The following is a 15,586-nucleotide window of genomic DNA, read 5'->3' as shown; positions in this document are numbered from 1 at the left end:
TGGCATTTAAAGTACTACTGGACTTGAATCTTGTTCTTTGACTGCAGATCAACATGGCTACCCTCTGAAGTAATTTTATGGTGCTTTATGATCTACGGATTTTGTCCCGCTGATGGGAGGAATGGCTGCGCTATGTGTAAGCTGTCAGATTCAAATAGGGCAACTCCGCTTTTAGATAAACAGGGTAAGCGCTGAACCTTGTGAACCTAACTCGTTTTGCATGTTTAGATTGCATTATTTTTTCAGAAAGATGTCCCACTTTCTATTCCCGTAATTGGGTAGATGGATCCTTTCACCTTGATGGCCAATTTCCACAAATTAATTCATAATGCTTTGCAATTGCAACTGTTAAACTGTCACCTTTGGCAGCCTGCTGGAACTCTCCCTTATGGATGGATATAAAATTTTATTACTGCAGTTTATGTCTCCATATACAAAATGTTTGTAATCAGTTTCTGACTATTGGAAACGCTCTCTTGGTTGCTGTCAATAGGTGACATACATGTGGCTCTGAGCATGTTCTTTTTAAGGACCGTTGTTTTCCCTTTTTCCACAAAATGGCTAAACCTAGAGTTGCCATCTCACTCAGGAGAAATTCCTGGAGGTCTGGGGATGAAACCTAGGGAGGGCAGGGTTTGAAGAAGTGAGGAACCTCAGCAAGGTACAATCCCATAGAACAGTGATGGCGAACCTTTTCGACACTGAGTGCCCAAATTGCAACCCAAAACCCACTTATTTATCACAAAGTGCCAACATGGCAATTTAACCTGAATATTGAGGTTTTAGTTTAGAAAAAAAAAGTTTGACTCCGAGGAGTGCATTACTCAAGAGTAAGCTTGGTGGTAGTTGGTGGCTTTGTTTTGAAGCAACCATGCAACTCTTCCAACGGGTGAATCACGACCCTACGAGGGTTTACTCAGAAGCAAGCCCCATTGCCAACAACCGAGCTTACTCCCAGGTAAAGGATTGCGCTTTAGTTCTTTGTATGAAAATCAGTCGGGTTTAACAGTGCTTAACAGGTTTACCTATACTGCTTCCCCAAAACTAGGTCTTAGGTTTAATGCTAATAATTGAGTCCAGCGGCCCAGGCCAGCCTAGATGGGGGGGGGGGGACTCTGTTTGCGCATGCCCACAGAGAGGGCTCTGAGTGCCACCTCTGGCACCCGTGCCATAGGTTCGCCACCGTTGCCATAGAATACACCTTCCAAAGCATCCATTTTCTCTGGGGAAACTGATCTCTTGTGGTCTTGATATCATCTGTAATTCTGGAAAATCTCCAGGTCCACCCAGTTGAACCATACAGCTCATGATGAACTTGGACTTGGCCTAAATAAAATGTTTTACTAACAAAACATTATGAGGAAGGAAGAGAAACAGATATTATTAATGACACCCCGGAGAACACTTGAGCTCTTCCCAGTGCTGATAAGCTCTCGCTTGAAATTTATCTGCATGCATAATGTTACTTTGATAAGATCGTCAGAGTTTATTTGTGAGACTTATGAATCATGCCAGACAGATAAAATAGCTCATTGCGCTTGTAGCATTCCAATGATTTTACAGCCTTCTTCCTGGTGAGAAGGTCATTGGGGCCATTTTACAGATTAGGCAGAGGCACATCTGGATTTACACCCCAAAGGTGCATTTAATAAAGTGCTATAGCTAGTCCTTGCTCTTTGACTAGAGGATCTTTGTTTGTCAGCATGGTTTTGTCATATTTTTTTAAAAAATTTAGGTATAAACTTAAATCATCACCATTATTAACTATTATATTTATCATTGTTTCTTGTGTTTTGATCTATCTTTTAAAATGATGAATGAAGTGTGGAAAAGAATTAGAAACACACATACACACACGCCAGTGGTGGGATCCAAAAAATTTAGTAACAGGTTCCCTCGCCAGCCCCCCTCAGCAAAGGGGGCAGAGGCGTACCTAGGCAAACCTGAGCCCTGGGCAAAACCTGAGTTGGATGCCCCCCCCATGGGCAGTCACCCCACCATGACCCCCCCAATTTTTTTTGCACCAGGTCATTTCTAAATCATCATCACATTATAGAAAATGCCCCAACTCACAAATCTGAACACAGCAATGGTGAAACACACAGGTTCTTTGGTAGAGACTGGTGAGATAAAAGGTACGAAAGGCTGAGAATCCATGAATTGCAGTACCTGAAAGGGATTAACCCAGTTCAGGGAGTTGCATTATTAGTTGCAATTGCTATACGGAACCTTCACGTTCAAAGGCAGTATGCCTCTCGGGGAGGCGAGGGCAAGGAGGTGGAAAAGCGGACCCAATTAGTAACCCCCTCTTGGCACACACAAATAATTAGTAAACCACTCTCGGGAACTGGTGAGAACCTGCTGGATCCCACCTCTGCACACACCCCATCGCTCTCAGTGGTGGTAATTTTGGATTCAGTGGTCCTATGGGTCTACCAGTGGTCTTATGGAGTCTACCTTAGACTTATAGTTCTCACTATAAATTTGAAAGCTGCATTCAGTGCTTGTGCTTCCTTACTGAGGGCCAAACTAGACATGAAGACATCCTGGGGCCCGTCATGAGCCCGTCAACTTAAAAATGACAAAAGTCCTACCTCGCTCAGGCCTGCAGGGGTTTGAGGCATTCTTGTTCCCCCAAGAACCTTTTCAAATGCCAAAATGGTTACTGCTACAGCTATTTTGGCACTTGGAAGGTAGGTGTGGGGTCAAAAGCTCGTTAGCCTGCTGCGCTGTATGCACGATTGGGATATGATTCTTGTGGCATTTTGACAGCACTTTAAAATAGTGGCAGTGGCCCCATGGAAGATACATCATGTCTACTTTGGTCCTAAGCCTGCAAGTCAGGGCACCAGACTTTCACCCCCAAGTTCTGTCCTTATGGAACTTCTGTCCTTCTTTCTGGGTAGTCCATGTCCCTGGGCACACACCTTTCAGTCACGTGGGGGGGAGGTGGCACCAGGCACCGGCCAGGTGGGTCCCTAAGTGCCTGCTCTCCTGCTGTAGAAAAGGTAACTTAGCTGGTAGGACCTGGCAGCTTCTCGCATCGCTTTGGGGTTTCAGGCCCAGTCACGTGGCAAGGAAGCCTCTCACCTACTGAGGGATTGTGATGGCATGCAAGACCGGGCCCAGCCATGGGGCCGGGAACCCCCTCTGCAAAGGGGGTGCTCTGGGCTCCTGCCCTCCCTGCTGTTAGAGAGGGCAGGAGCCAGCCTGCCCCTGTGGCACCCACCTTACCTGCCTGCCAGATCTGCTGCTGTAAGTGGGTCGTGGGGGGGGGGCAGGCCGGGGGAGGGTCCCTTGACCAGGTGTTTCCCCCAGGAACTATTTTCCCCTGATATGCCTTTGGTGTAAGTGAAGTTCTACATTTAAAAACACAAAATTGTTACTGAAGTTAAATTTGACTCTCAAAAACTTACACCATCAGAGAGAAAGTGGGAGAAAAAAAGTTTTTTTTAAAAAAAACCTCAGAAATTAGCAATTCTACTTTTATGTGACTTTTATTTCCCTGGCTCGACTTAAAACACCACAATAAGATGGATTCTGTGTGCCGTTATTGGGCCCTCCTATGTTTTACGGAAAATAATATCATTATAATGAAATCAAATCTGTTCAGAAGTCCATGTTAATAATAATAAAAAACAAAGAGGAGTCCCAGGATATTATTTTCCTGGGACATTTGTAAAAACATTGGAAGGACCGACTGTCACAATGTGCTTTTAGAAGAAGGACTCTCATCATACACTCCAAATTCTTTTTTTCTGCACAAGAAAAAAAATAGAGAGATCAGAGAGATTATTTAGCAGCGCTACTGGCGTGCCAGAAAAACAGAAAATGAAACTAAATCAACAGGGGGAACAATACCAGGCCAAATGGAGCCTTTCATAGTCTCTGTGTCTCCTCTCTCCTCTCACATCCTGAAAAAGGAGACAATTATGCCAAACCATAATGGTGCATTAAATTGCCTGGAATCTATCAACTGAATACAGAATGGCTACATATGAGCTATATTTCATGGCAAAAAAAGGAAGGGGAAACCCTCGTTTAAATGCAGACTTACAGCTTGGGACCAGGAAAATTAGTTTTGTTTATTTATTTAAAACATTTTGTGCTGCCTTTTCACTAGATCAGGGTCCCCAAGGTGGTTCACATAAAACATTAGAACAATTAAAAACATTAAAGTTGTGAAATCCTTATAAATTTAATTGCCTAAGGGATAGATGTTGAATAGGATAGGTTCCTGATTCCCGGCATCTCCAATAAAAGGATCAGTAGTAGGGGATGTGAAAGATCTGTGCCTGATACTCTGGAGAGCCTCTACTATTCTGAGTAGTCAATACTAAGTATTGTCAAAAGTTTTCACAGCTGGAATCACTAGGATGTTCTGGGTGTTCTGGGTTGCATAACCGTGTTCCAGTAGTGTTTTCTCCTGACATTTTGCCTGCATCTGTCGCTTTGAATGTGGTATGCAGTACAAGAGTGCCCTTTGAGTTGTCTGTGCCTGCCAGTGCCTTCTGTTGGATAACCTCCTCGTTGAGATGAATGAGCAGAGTGCACAGAGGCTAAGCACAGTGGAGCGTATCCCGAACATGCGTGTGAGTTTAGGCACTGAGAAAAAGTTGGAGTCGTTTGTAGTTTCTAATCTAATAAAAAGAGTATTTATTGGTGAACTCCATTCTGGATAGAAAGATAGATAGATAGGTTCACTATTCTATTCTAATCTAGCTGGATGGGGATGGATGCATGGAGCATCCATCCTCTCTACGCACGTGGTGCTGTAGATAGTTGGAGAGCAAGATGGAGAGAGAGAGTGAGAAAACTGGAAGGAAGGAAGTTCCTAAGAATATCAGTCTAACATCAAAGGGATAGTGCTAGCATGATAAAGGTGGCAATCCCTGGGTCCAGAGATGGGATCCAGCAGGTTCTCACAGGTTCCCAAGAGTAGGTTACTAATTATTTGTGTGTGCCGAGAGGGGGTTACTAATTGGTGATTTTGCCACGTGATTTTTGCCTTAGTTACGCCTCTCCTCTCAGCAGTAGCGCGCAGAACTTGAAGCAGTCTAGCAGGAGGTGCACCGAACTGTGTGGCAGCCTGCGCCTGCGTGCATTCGTTTCCCGCCCAAGGACCGGCGCAGCGGCTGCGTCCTTGCCACAGCCCCGCCCAGGAATGCCCCGCCCCCAGAATGCCCAGCCACGCCCATATCGTGCCCCGCCCAGCCCCATTGGCACTACGCCACAGTTTGAATCCCACCACCATGGGAACCTGTTACTAAAATTTTTGGATCCCACCACTGCCTGGGTCCCTATCTAGCATCTGTCTTACTAGTAAAAACCCCTCTGGTACGTCTGGTGAAAATGTCCTCCTCCCATCCTGAGTGGCTTGAGTCACTTGGAAACAGCTTGGGTTAAGTCAGCTGTAAAGGGATACCCACGCAGAGGAAACGCCTTTAAAGCTGGAGGGCAACCAGCAAAGCACTCTGTTGCGGTCGCTTCACGTTTCCTTGGTGACAGGGGTCTGACAAGGGCTCCCCTGCATCGCTCATCATTGTTTCCATTCCACTTCTTCTGTCACAGCAATGGATTGCCTGCATTTGGTGCTCACATTGCAGAATCCATCCCTGGCATGGTCCCAGGCCAGGAATGTCTATGGGAGCACACCTGCCATTGCCTCTGCTGAACAGCCAGGCATATTAGAAATAAAATTTCCATTTGTGCTATAAAAGCATGGCAGGAGAAATGTTTCCATCTCCATGTGGATTTTGCTAGGCTTGCCCCATTCACAGTTTCTCCATGTGGAGATTGCAAATAATCTCCATGTGGAGATTGCAAATGGGGCAAGCTGGCTTGCACCATCCTCTGGCCCTTTCCGCACACGCGCGGAAATGCACCTCCACCAGTATGAATTATGCCAATGGAGGCTCGGGGACCGTTTGCATGCTAGAAGTTCGTACGCTAGATGTTATCAACATCACTGACATTACAAACACCCCACTATGTCCCTACTCCCAGCCTAGCAACCCAAGTTTATGTATGGTGTGGATAAAATCAGAGCTTACCGCTTCAGACTTCATATTGTTTTATCACGATCACAGCATAAGTGGCATCAAGGTAGGAGTCACATAAAGCATCATATTCACTTCATCAGACCTCGGTGTTAACTACTTCCCATTAACTCAAATGTTCCCATTTTCAGGATCAACGGGGCCTCTTTAAGCAGAGCATCTGTCAAGGTTTCTATCACATTTAATGTTCCTTATAACATTTCCTCAGAAAGCCTGACAAAAAGAGACAGGAAAGTTTTTCTCTTTCAGTGGAATCAGAAAATGAGCTACACAGCTATCTCCCATCTCTACCATTCAAAAAGCTCAGAGTAGTATTGTCAGTTCTGGCTTGGGAAATTCCTGGTGATTTGGGAGAAATTCCTGGTGATTTGGGAGAAATAGTGTTTGGGAACCTTCTCTGTGCCTATTAATCTGCATGGGACTAGGTTCAGAATTAGATATGACAAGCGGGATACCTGCAACACAGTGGTGGGATTCAGCCGGTTCGCACCACTTTGGCAGAACCGGTTGTTAAAATGGTGCTGTAAACTACTGGTTGTTAAATGATTTGAATCTCACCACTGCTGCAACACCCTCCTGGGGACATCTCATCTTTCTTTCCCCCACTCCGTGGCGCACTGCCACAAAATAGTGCCCAGGGTTGTAACATATCAAGCATCCTTATGAAATGTAAAAAAGTTGTTTAATCTGAGCTCTTCTGGTGAAGCGTTGTGGTTGTGGTTCAGGGGATCTTTGTTCTATTACTACTCAGAGTTTGTGGCTGGCATTTCAGGATCATTAGTGCCCGTTACACACTGTGTCTAGAGAGAAGGAAATGTTTGGGGTATATATGCCTCTCTGGACACAGTTTGTAACAGACTTCCCTCTGTGATACACTTCTAAAGATGCCAGTCACAGATGCAGGCAAAACGTTAGGAACGAGATCCACCAGACCACGGCCACACAGCCCGGAAAACCCACCAGAACCAGTTGAATCTGGCCGTGAAAGCCTTCAACAGTTATGAAGTTTAGCTTAATATTCTTTGATATCCTGATATTTTATGTATTGGTTAACCAGTTAATGTAAACCACCTTGACTTGTGGTGAATGAATCTAATAATAAGTAATAACTAAAATATGATCTATTCAGATTGGCAGTGGCTGTCCAGGGTCCCAAGCAGAGATCTTTCATATCACCCACAATCTGATCTTCTTAACTGGAGTTATCAGGAATGGAACCTGGGGTTTTCTGCATGCCAAGCAGATGTTCTCTCACTGAGCCATAACCCCTCCCTTGGAACAATTCTTAGGATTGCCCTAAGAAAACAGAAGTGAACCACGAATCAGATTGTGAATCATCTAGAGCACAGGTGTCAAACTCACAGCCCTCCAGATGTTATGGACTACAGTTCCCATCATCCACTGCCAGTATCATGCTGGCAGGGGATGATGGGAACTGTAGTCCATAACATCTGGAGGGCTGCGAGTTTGACACCTATGATAGAGGCAAGCAAAAGCAACAACAGTTTATTATTGTTGCTGTTGCTGCTACTATCACTGTGATTATTGCAGAGATGGAAGCAGAAATCCAAACCACGCAAAAGCAGTGGATTTAAAATTCATACTCGCAGATTGTCAGACAAGAATTTCTGGCAGGTTTAGATCCTGGGCTGCCTGTTATGCTGATGGCGTAATATGGCCGTGCACTTGAGAACTGCAACACAAACTACTTTTTATTGGAATGGAAATGTGCTAATGATGGTAAGTTATGTCGCTATAAATGGCGATGCAATGAAACGAGTCCTCATAAATGGTGCGGCGTTTAGGCCATCATGGCGTTCATTATTTCAGCGCAGTGGCAGGAAGGCACATGTTTGTGCTAATAAATAGTGATATAAGATAGGAACGCACACCCTCTTTGGAGGGAGAAAGGAGACCTGAACTTGTAGTCTTCATTTTTAAGAAAAATTACAATGATGACTGTTGGGTTTAGGAATTTGAGGGGGACATTGGTGAGGGTACTGCTGGAGCTGACTTGATGTTTCAGGTTATTGGCTTTGGATCCATTGGGAAGTTTGCATAGGTAGAAGAAGGAGGAGGAGGAGGAGGAGGAGGAGGAGGAGGAGGAGGAGGAGGAGGAGGAGGAGGAGAAGAAGGAGAAGAAGAAGAAGAAGAAGAAGAAGAAGAAGAAGAAGAAGAAGAAGAAGAAGAAGAAGAAGAAGAAGAAGAAGAAGAAGAAGAAGAAGAAGAAGGAGGAGGAGGAGAAGAAGAAGTAGGAGAAGAAGAAGAAGAAGAAGAAGAGGAGGAGGAGGAGGAGGAGGAGGAGGAGGAGGAGGAGTTTGGATTTATATCCCCCTTTCTCTCCTGCAGGAGACTCAAAGGGGCTTACAATCCCCTTGCCCTTCCCCCCTCACAACAAACACCCTGTGAGGTAGGTGGGGCTGGGAGAGCTCCGAGAAGCTGTGACTAGCCCAAGGTCACCCAGCTGGCATGTGTGGGAGTGTACAGGCTAATCTGAATTCCCCAGATAAGCCTCCACAGCTCAGGCGGCAGAGCTGGGAATCAAACCCGGTTCCTCCAGATTAGATACATGAGCTCTTAACCTCCTACGCCACCCATGGAGCCAGGGGCATACCACTGATGGGGACATGGGGTGTCCTATGTCCCTATGTGCACTTCATTTCATTACATGGGGGATGGCAGGCACCGGCTGGGTCCCCGTATCTGGCCTCTCCCGCCATGCAATGACCCAGTCTCCATGCCGGGGCGGCGCTCGTCAGCTGAGCTGTGCACTGCAGCTGCAGGCTGTCCCCCACCCCGGGAGGCCGGGGAGGGCAGGGTCTGGTGGCGGGCGGCCCAGGTGTCCACCCAAGCAACCTGTCTGAGCCATCCACCCCCAAGTCCCACCCTCCCTGGCCTCCCTGCTGGCTGCCATAAGTGGGGCCCTTGGGGGGTGCTGAGAGCTGGTCATGCCCCGGGTGCCATTTTCTTCCAGTACGCCTCTGCATGGAGCACACATGAAAACATAAAGCTGCCTTACACTGAATCACATCATTCATCCATCAAGGTTAGTATTAGGGATGCCAGCCTCCAGGTGAGACTTGGGGATCCCCTGGAATGACAGCTCATCTCCAGACTATAGAGGTCAGTTTCCCTGGAGAAAATGGCTGCTTTGGAGCAGGACTGTTTGGCCCTGCAAACCACAGAAGTCCCTGCTCTCCCCAGGCTCCATTCCCAAATCTCCAGATGTTTCCCAACCTGGATTTGGCAACTCTATGCCTCCATCCCCCTCCAGTGGCTAGGGGAGACCTGGCAATCCTAGTCTGTATTATCCAGAGGTGTAGCTCCAAGGAGGTGAGGAATGCGCAACGCACTGGGCACGTGCCTCTGTGGGGGTGTGGAGAGGATGTTCTGGGACATGGTGGGGGCATTCCGGGGTGGACCGGGGGTGTTTCGGGGCGGGATGGGGAGGAGGACGCATCAGTGCACTAGGCGCTTTCCCCCCTTGCTACGCCTCTGGTATTGTCTACTCTGACTGGCATTTGCTCTCCAGGGTCTCAGGCAGAGGTCTTTCACGTCACCGGCTGCCAGATCCTTTTAACAGGAAATGTCAGGAATTGAACCTGGGACCTCTCTGTAAATGCTTCCAAGTCCAACCTGGACCATGACTTGAGCAACAGCACAGGTTAAAGACTTGTCTCTTTTTAATTCATGCCCTGGTCACATCCAAGCTGCCCATCCTCCTGAATACCATTTCCTATTCATAGGGGCCTCAACAGTCAGTGAAAAACCTATCCAGGGACTGTGCTTTTTGGCACCATGTTGTGGTTGCAAGATCTTCCAGGCAAGGCCAGTCCCCCGATCCTACAGGTAGTACCCATATCGTCCCAGTTAGTAATCTGGCACCAACTAATGTTTCCAACGAATCTTCAAAAGCAGCCTCCCATATAACACACTGCAGTAATCTAATCTGGTAATTCAATCATGTCTCTCTCTACCACCGCAGGATTAATTTGACATCTGAATTTGGTGAACCAGTTAGTGAAACAGATTATCCTGTTCCTGTGTTTTTAAATGTGAGCTTTATGTACTGGATTGCTTGTACAGACTGCCTGTTTGGAATGACAGGAGGAATCGAAGCTTAATTCAAAATGATTTTCTATGACCTGTGGGCTAGAAGATTAAAAATAAAGGACAGCTTGTTCAAAGGAGGCTCGACAGATACTACCGGCCTAAGGAGAGACTCATCCTTCTAAGTCCATTGAAATTAATGGGCCTGGAAAGGTGTAACTCTGTTTACAATTGCTCTGATAAATAGTGGCATTTTAATTCTGAAGAGCCGGGCGGTCCATGCATCTATACTGAAGGTGTGTGTGTGTGTGTGTGTATGTGTGTGGATCACATCTAAAATTTACTTGCAGTCCATACATCTGTACTGAAGGGGAGGTGAGAAATCACATCTGAAATTTACGTCTAACAGAGAGTGCTGGACAGACCAGCAGAAGACAGTTTATCTATTAAACAATGAATCCAGCTATGCCCTAGAGCAGTGATGGCGAACCTTTTTGAGACCAAGTGCCCAAACTGCAACCCAAAACCCACTTATTTATCGCAAAGTGCCAACATGGCAATTTAACCTGAATACTGAGGTTTTAGTTTAGAAAAAATGGTTGGCTCCGAGGCGTGCGTTACTCGGGAGTAAGCTTGGTGGTAGTCGGTGGCTTTGCTTTGAAGCAATCGTGCAACTCTTCGAACGGGTGAATCACGAATTCCTGTGGAGGTGGCGTTTACTCAGAAGCAAGCCCCCATTGCCAGCAAACTTGTATTCTCCTTCGCCATCCCAGGTAAAGGATCGCACTTTAGTTCTTCGCATGAAAATCATCAGTGGGGTTTAACAGCGCTTAACAGGGTTACCTACACTGCCTCCCCAAAACTAGGTCTTAGGTTTAATGCTAATAATCGAGCCCAGCGGCCCAGGCCAGTTTAGAGGTAGGCCATTCCCCCCCCCCCACGACTTCGACGATGAACTCTGTATGTGCGCAAGGTTCACAGAGAGGGCTCTTGAGTGTTACCTCCTGGCACCCGTAAGCTTTCAGGTTCGCCACCACTGCTCTAGAGCAAATGGCCAGGTCTTTATGCACGGTCATAAACAAAAGATCTTAATTTTGCTTTGTATGTTGTCTTTCAATTTTTTTTTTGTATCTTGTTTTGGGTCTTTGTACTATGCCATTAAAGGTTATCTGTTATCTGTTACTTCTAACAGTTGTTCCTAACCAGTTTTATAAAACTTTCTATTGATGTTTGAACCGCAGTTATTTTAACATGAATGAGCATTACAAAATTCTCCCTGCGGGGGAAAGGATGGTATTTCTCATGGGACAGGAAAATTGATTTTGGCTCAACATTTGAGTTTTGATTCTGGGTTTTTTTCACCATATCCCATTTCAAATCTTTCTTATGACATTTGGCTGGTTGTTACTGGAAACAGAATCCTGGACTAGATGGACCCTTTGCCAGGTACAATAAGTTTCTTCTTATAAAGTTCCTTCTTATGAAGCTTCTTTATACGGAGTCAGAACGTTGGTTCATCAAAGTCAGTATTGTCTACTATGACAAGCAGTGGGTCTCCACAATCCCAGGAAGAGATGTTTCACATCATCTACAACCTGATCAGTTTACCTGGAGATACAAGGGATGTAATATAGAACCTTCTACTACTACCATAAGTTATAGACACTTCCCAAAGGATTGTGATAAAACTTATAATTTCAGGACGTTCCCTTATGTTAGTGTAGTGTGTTCATTTGGAAACCTTCCCTAAAGTTGCATGTAGCAGTTCAGTTCAATAAAAAATGTTTGCACAAACCTGTTGGAGTTGCTCCTTACATTAAAGCTTTTTTAAACTTCTCATTCTTTTGGTCTCTTTTCTTGGAACCCAGAAACATTGCACTGTGACCCTTATCATGAATGGTCAGTTCTTAGCAATAAGGGTATCCTAGTTGGTTATGGCATTCAATACAAATGTGTTGAATCACACCTTAAATGTGTCCCAGACAAAGTCAAAACAGAATTTTAGAGAATGTTTCTATCCTTTACAGCCTGAAAACATTTATTTCCATTAAACTGGAACTCTGGCCTCATAAATTTTGGTATGATATCAATGTTCTAGGATTGTAAGAGGCTGGTTATAGACCATAAACAGCTAGTTGGTTAGGGCTGGTTTAAAGAAATGAATCATCAACATAGCCCTGCCCAGAGGCAATTCTCCTATTTCGCCATCAGATGGCAAAATGGAGTTTTCTTCTGAAAGAAATAGGATGGGAACAGGCCAGAAGCAAGCTGGGATAAGGATTTCTAAAAGATACAGAAACTGTTCAAACAATCACAATTAATGGAGTTTGCAAACCTGTTTCCAATTCACTTACTTATTTACTTATTTGTTTGGATGCGTTCTGCTTTTTGACCATACTATCTCCAACTCCCCACCCCACCCCCAAAAGCCAGCTTCTAAACCATCAATTAAAACTATGATATATTTAAACCCATCAAAAACATACTGTATTACCCCACAAGGGCTAAAGATTAGCATGACCATTCGTTACAGTGGGCTTCGATTCATTTTAATCGTCCTCCGAAATCTATTTGTAGGAAGGGCTTAGCATCCTAAAATGTACTGAGGCCATTGGTCCACATATACATGTTTACTTTTGGATGATTGGAAACAGCACTGTTGCAGAACAAACATAGAAGGTGGAGCTCTTGTATCACGAGGGAGGCGGTGGCTTAGTGGTAGAGCATCTGCTTTGCATACTGAACTTTCCAGGTTCGATCCCTAGTATGTCCTTTTAAAAGGATCAGGTCGGAGGTATGCAACATGTGTTTGCTGGAGACCCTGAAGTAGAGGCTTCTCTAGGAAAAATGTAGCCTGGGGCAAAATCTGAGTTTTCTGCACCCCCTCCCCCACCACGACCAAACAACTTTTTTTGCACCAGGTCTTGAAGTAAGTGTATGGACCTGGAGGGAAGGAGGAGGGTATGGGGGGGGGGCGATTTTCCACCCCACCCACCGAATAATTGGCCACAGCCTGGGGACGTTTGACCCCATATGTCCCCTGGGTAATACGCCCCTGCCCTGGCCACTGACTTGGATGCACCAAATGTCCGGTTGGTATAAGAAAGCTTCATGCTCAATTATATACACTTGGCATCATTTCTCAAACAATTGGCCGGGCAAACATTTTCTACTAAGTTGAATTGTTTCTATCAGTTTAATATATACACTTGGCTGCTAGCCATCAAGTAGTAAAAAATCAATTTGATTCATATTTATTGTTTTCTCCGTGTATGCTAACGATGTTCTGTTGGAAAAGAATGGATTTTTTTTTTCAGATTCTGATTTCAGGACGAGTATCTATGCTAGTATTCTTGATGACTCAGGTTCCCAGTATCGTTTTGGAGCTCAGTTCAGGTGTGGCTTCCTCCGGACCTTGAATGTCAACATTTTTTGAGTCCACCTCAGATAACCTTATCTCATCTCCCCATTAAAGACCCTCCATGCTTTAAGTGCATTGAATCAAGGGATACAATTCTACAGCCCACTGAACAAGATGCCCCCAGGCGCAGTGTTCATTTCTGTTGACTCCCATGGAGCAGGTGTGTGTGTGTGTGGGGGGGGGAGGGAAATCCAGGATTGCTCCAGTGTGAAGGAACCAACAGGCAAACACACAAGTGTAACCACTGGCCAAAAGTATTTCAGTGGAAGCAGAACCAACAAACCTGGTGGCTCCAACATCAAACTGGAGAAATCAGCAGAGCTGTGGACCAACGTGAAACCCAATAGAACATAGGGACAATATGGTAAGCCCAGCAAAACCAATGTCCAACCAGAAAATCCAAGCCAAACCAACCTGGCAAGTCAGTACCAAGCCAGACAGCCTAACCTGGCAAGACACTGACCCACACGGTAACATCACTTACCTGAAATGGACTCAAGTTGCAGGCCTGCATTTTATCCTATTTGTCCATGCTCTGAGAACATGTGGGCAGAGCCTGGCCAGGCACTTCCACTCTCCCTCCTGGGAAGGCAGGACTGGCATGTTTATGGTCCCATGAGAAGCCAGCTGGCATGTTTATGGTCCCATGAGAAGCCAGCTAAGGGCCTCTGTTCCTTCCTTCCATCCCCCTATGCATTTTTAAAGGCCAGACTTTCAGGCCAGCTTTGACCTGGGAGGGACAGGACTCTCCTCTTCCCACCCTACTTCTTTTCCCAGCATGCCACAGTCTGTCCTCCCAGAAGCTTGCCCCCAGCCTGTGAAGCCTGCCAGGAACAGCCCACGCCTGCTTCTTCCTTCCTTCTGAATTTCTTCCCCACATTTGGTGCACTGGGTGGCTGAGCTTGACTCTGTGCCACTGCTGGCACCAATACTGTTCATTCTGCTGTATTATGTGGCGGTGCTGGATCTGGTTGCCTCTTTGCTGCCTCTGGTTCCACTGAGTTGCCCGGGGGTTCCCTCTTGGGCTGGGACTGTTTGACATTCTCCTTGGGATAGGATTGTTTGTGTCCACTTCTGCTTCAGTAGGTTCAGAGGGACATTTATGTTGCACTTATGTTACACTAGCATGGTGTAGTGGCTAAGATCAGGTGGATTCTAATCTGGAGAATGGGGTTTGATTCCCCACTCCTCCACCTGAGTGGCAGAGGCTTGTCTGATGAACCAGATGTATTTCTACACTCCTACATTCCTGTTGGGTGACCTTGGGCTAGTCACAGTTCTTCGGAACTCTGCCAGCCTACCTCACAAGGTGTCTGTTGTGGGGAGAGGAAGGGAAAGGAGCTTGTAAGCCACCTTGAGTCTCCTTATCCCATTCACCAGATAAGAAGGCCATTGCTTTCACATCCTGCATGTGAGCTCCCAATGGCACCTGGTGGGCCACTGCAAGTAGCAGAGAGCTGGACTAGATGGACTCTGGTCTGATCCAGCTGGCTTGTTCTTATGTTCTTATGTTCTTATGACTCTGCCATTCATGTGGAAGAGTGTGGAATCAAACCCAGTTCTCCAGATAAGAGTCCACCGCTTTTAACCACTACACCACGCTGGACTGAAAAGGGCTTGTCTTCCTTTCTTTCCACAGCTGCCCTGCCATCACGTCAACCGCACAACAGCTGTGCTACAACTCCAGGCGTGAAGCTGATTTGGTGTGTTTGCATACGACGTCGTGTCTGCCGTGTTTCGTGGCTCCCTGTGCCAGAGGTATAGCTGGCCTGGCACCGATCTTGCTGGCTGCCCTCTGCGCAGCATCCCGTTCCCAGGCTCCCTTGGGGAAGGAGAGGATTTTGTCCATGTTAATTATTTGGGACCGTTGATAGCTTTAAACATATCTTTGCACAAAGAGGGTGTCATTCATCATCAAGGGCTAGAAAGGTTTAGCTTTGACAATGTTATCTGGAGAAAACAGGGAAGGGGCTGAACGACTGAAACAAGGCGGGTGCACACAACATGTTTTCATGCTAAAGCTTCCTGACACCAGAAGCCTCATGGGGGATGAATG

Source organism: Sphaerodactylus townsendi, linkage group LG10, assembly GCF_021028975.2.
Source record: "Sphaerodactylus townsendi isolate TG3544 linkage group LG10, MPM_Stown_v2.3, whole genome shotgun sequence".
Classification (NCBI taxonomy): Eukaryota; Metazoa; Chordata; class Lepidosauria; order Squamata; family Sphaerodactylidae; genus Sphaerodactylus; species Sphaerodactylus townsendi.
This window is presented reverse-complemented; position numbering follows the sequence as displayed.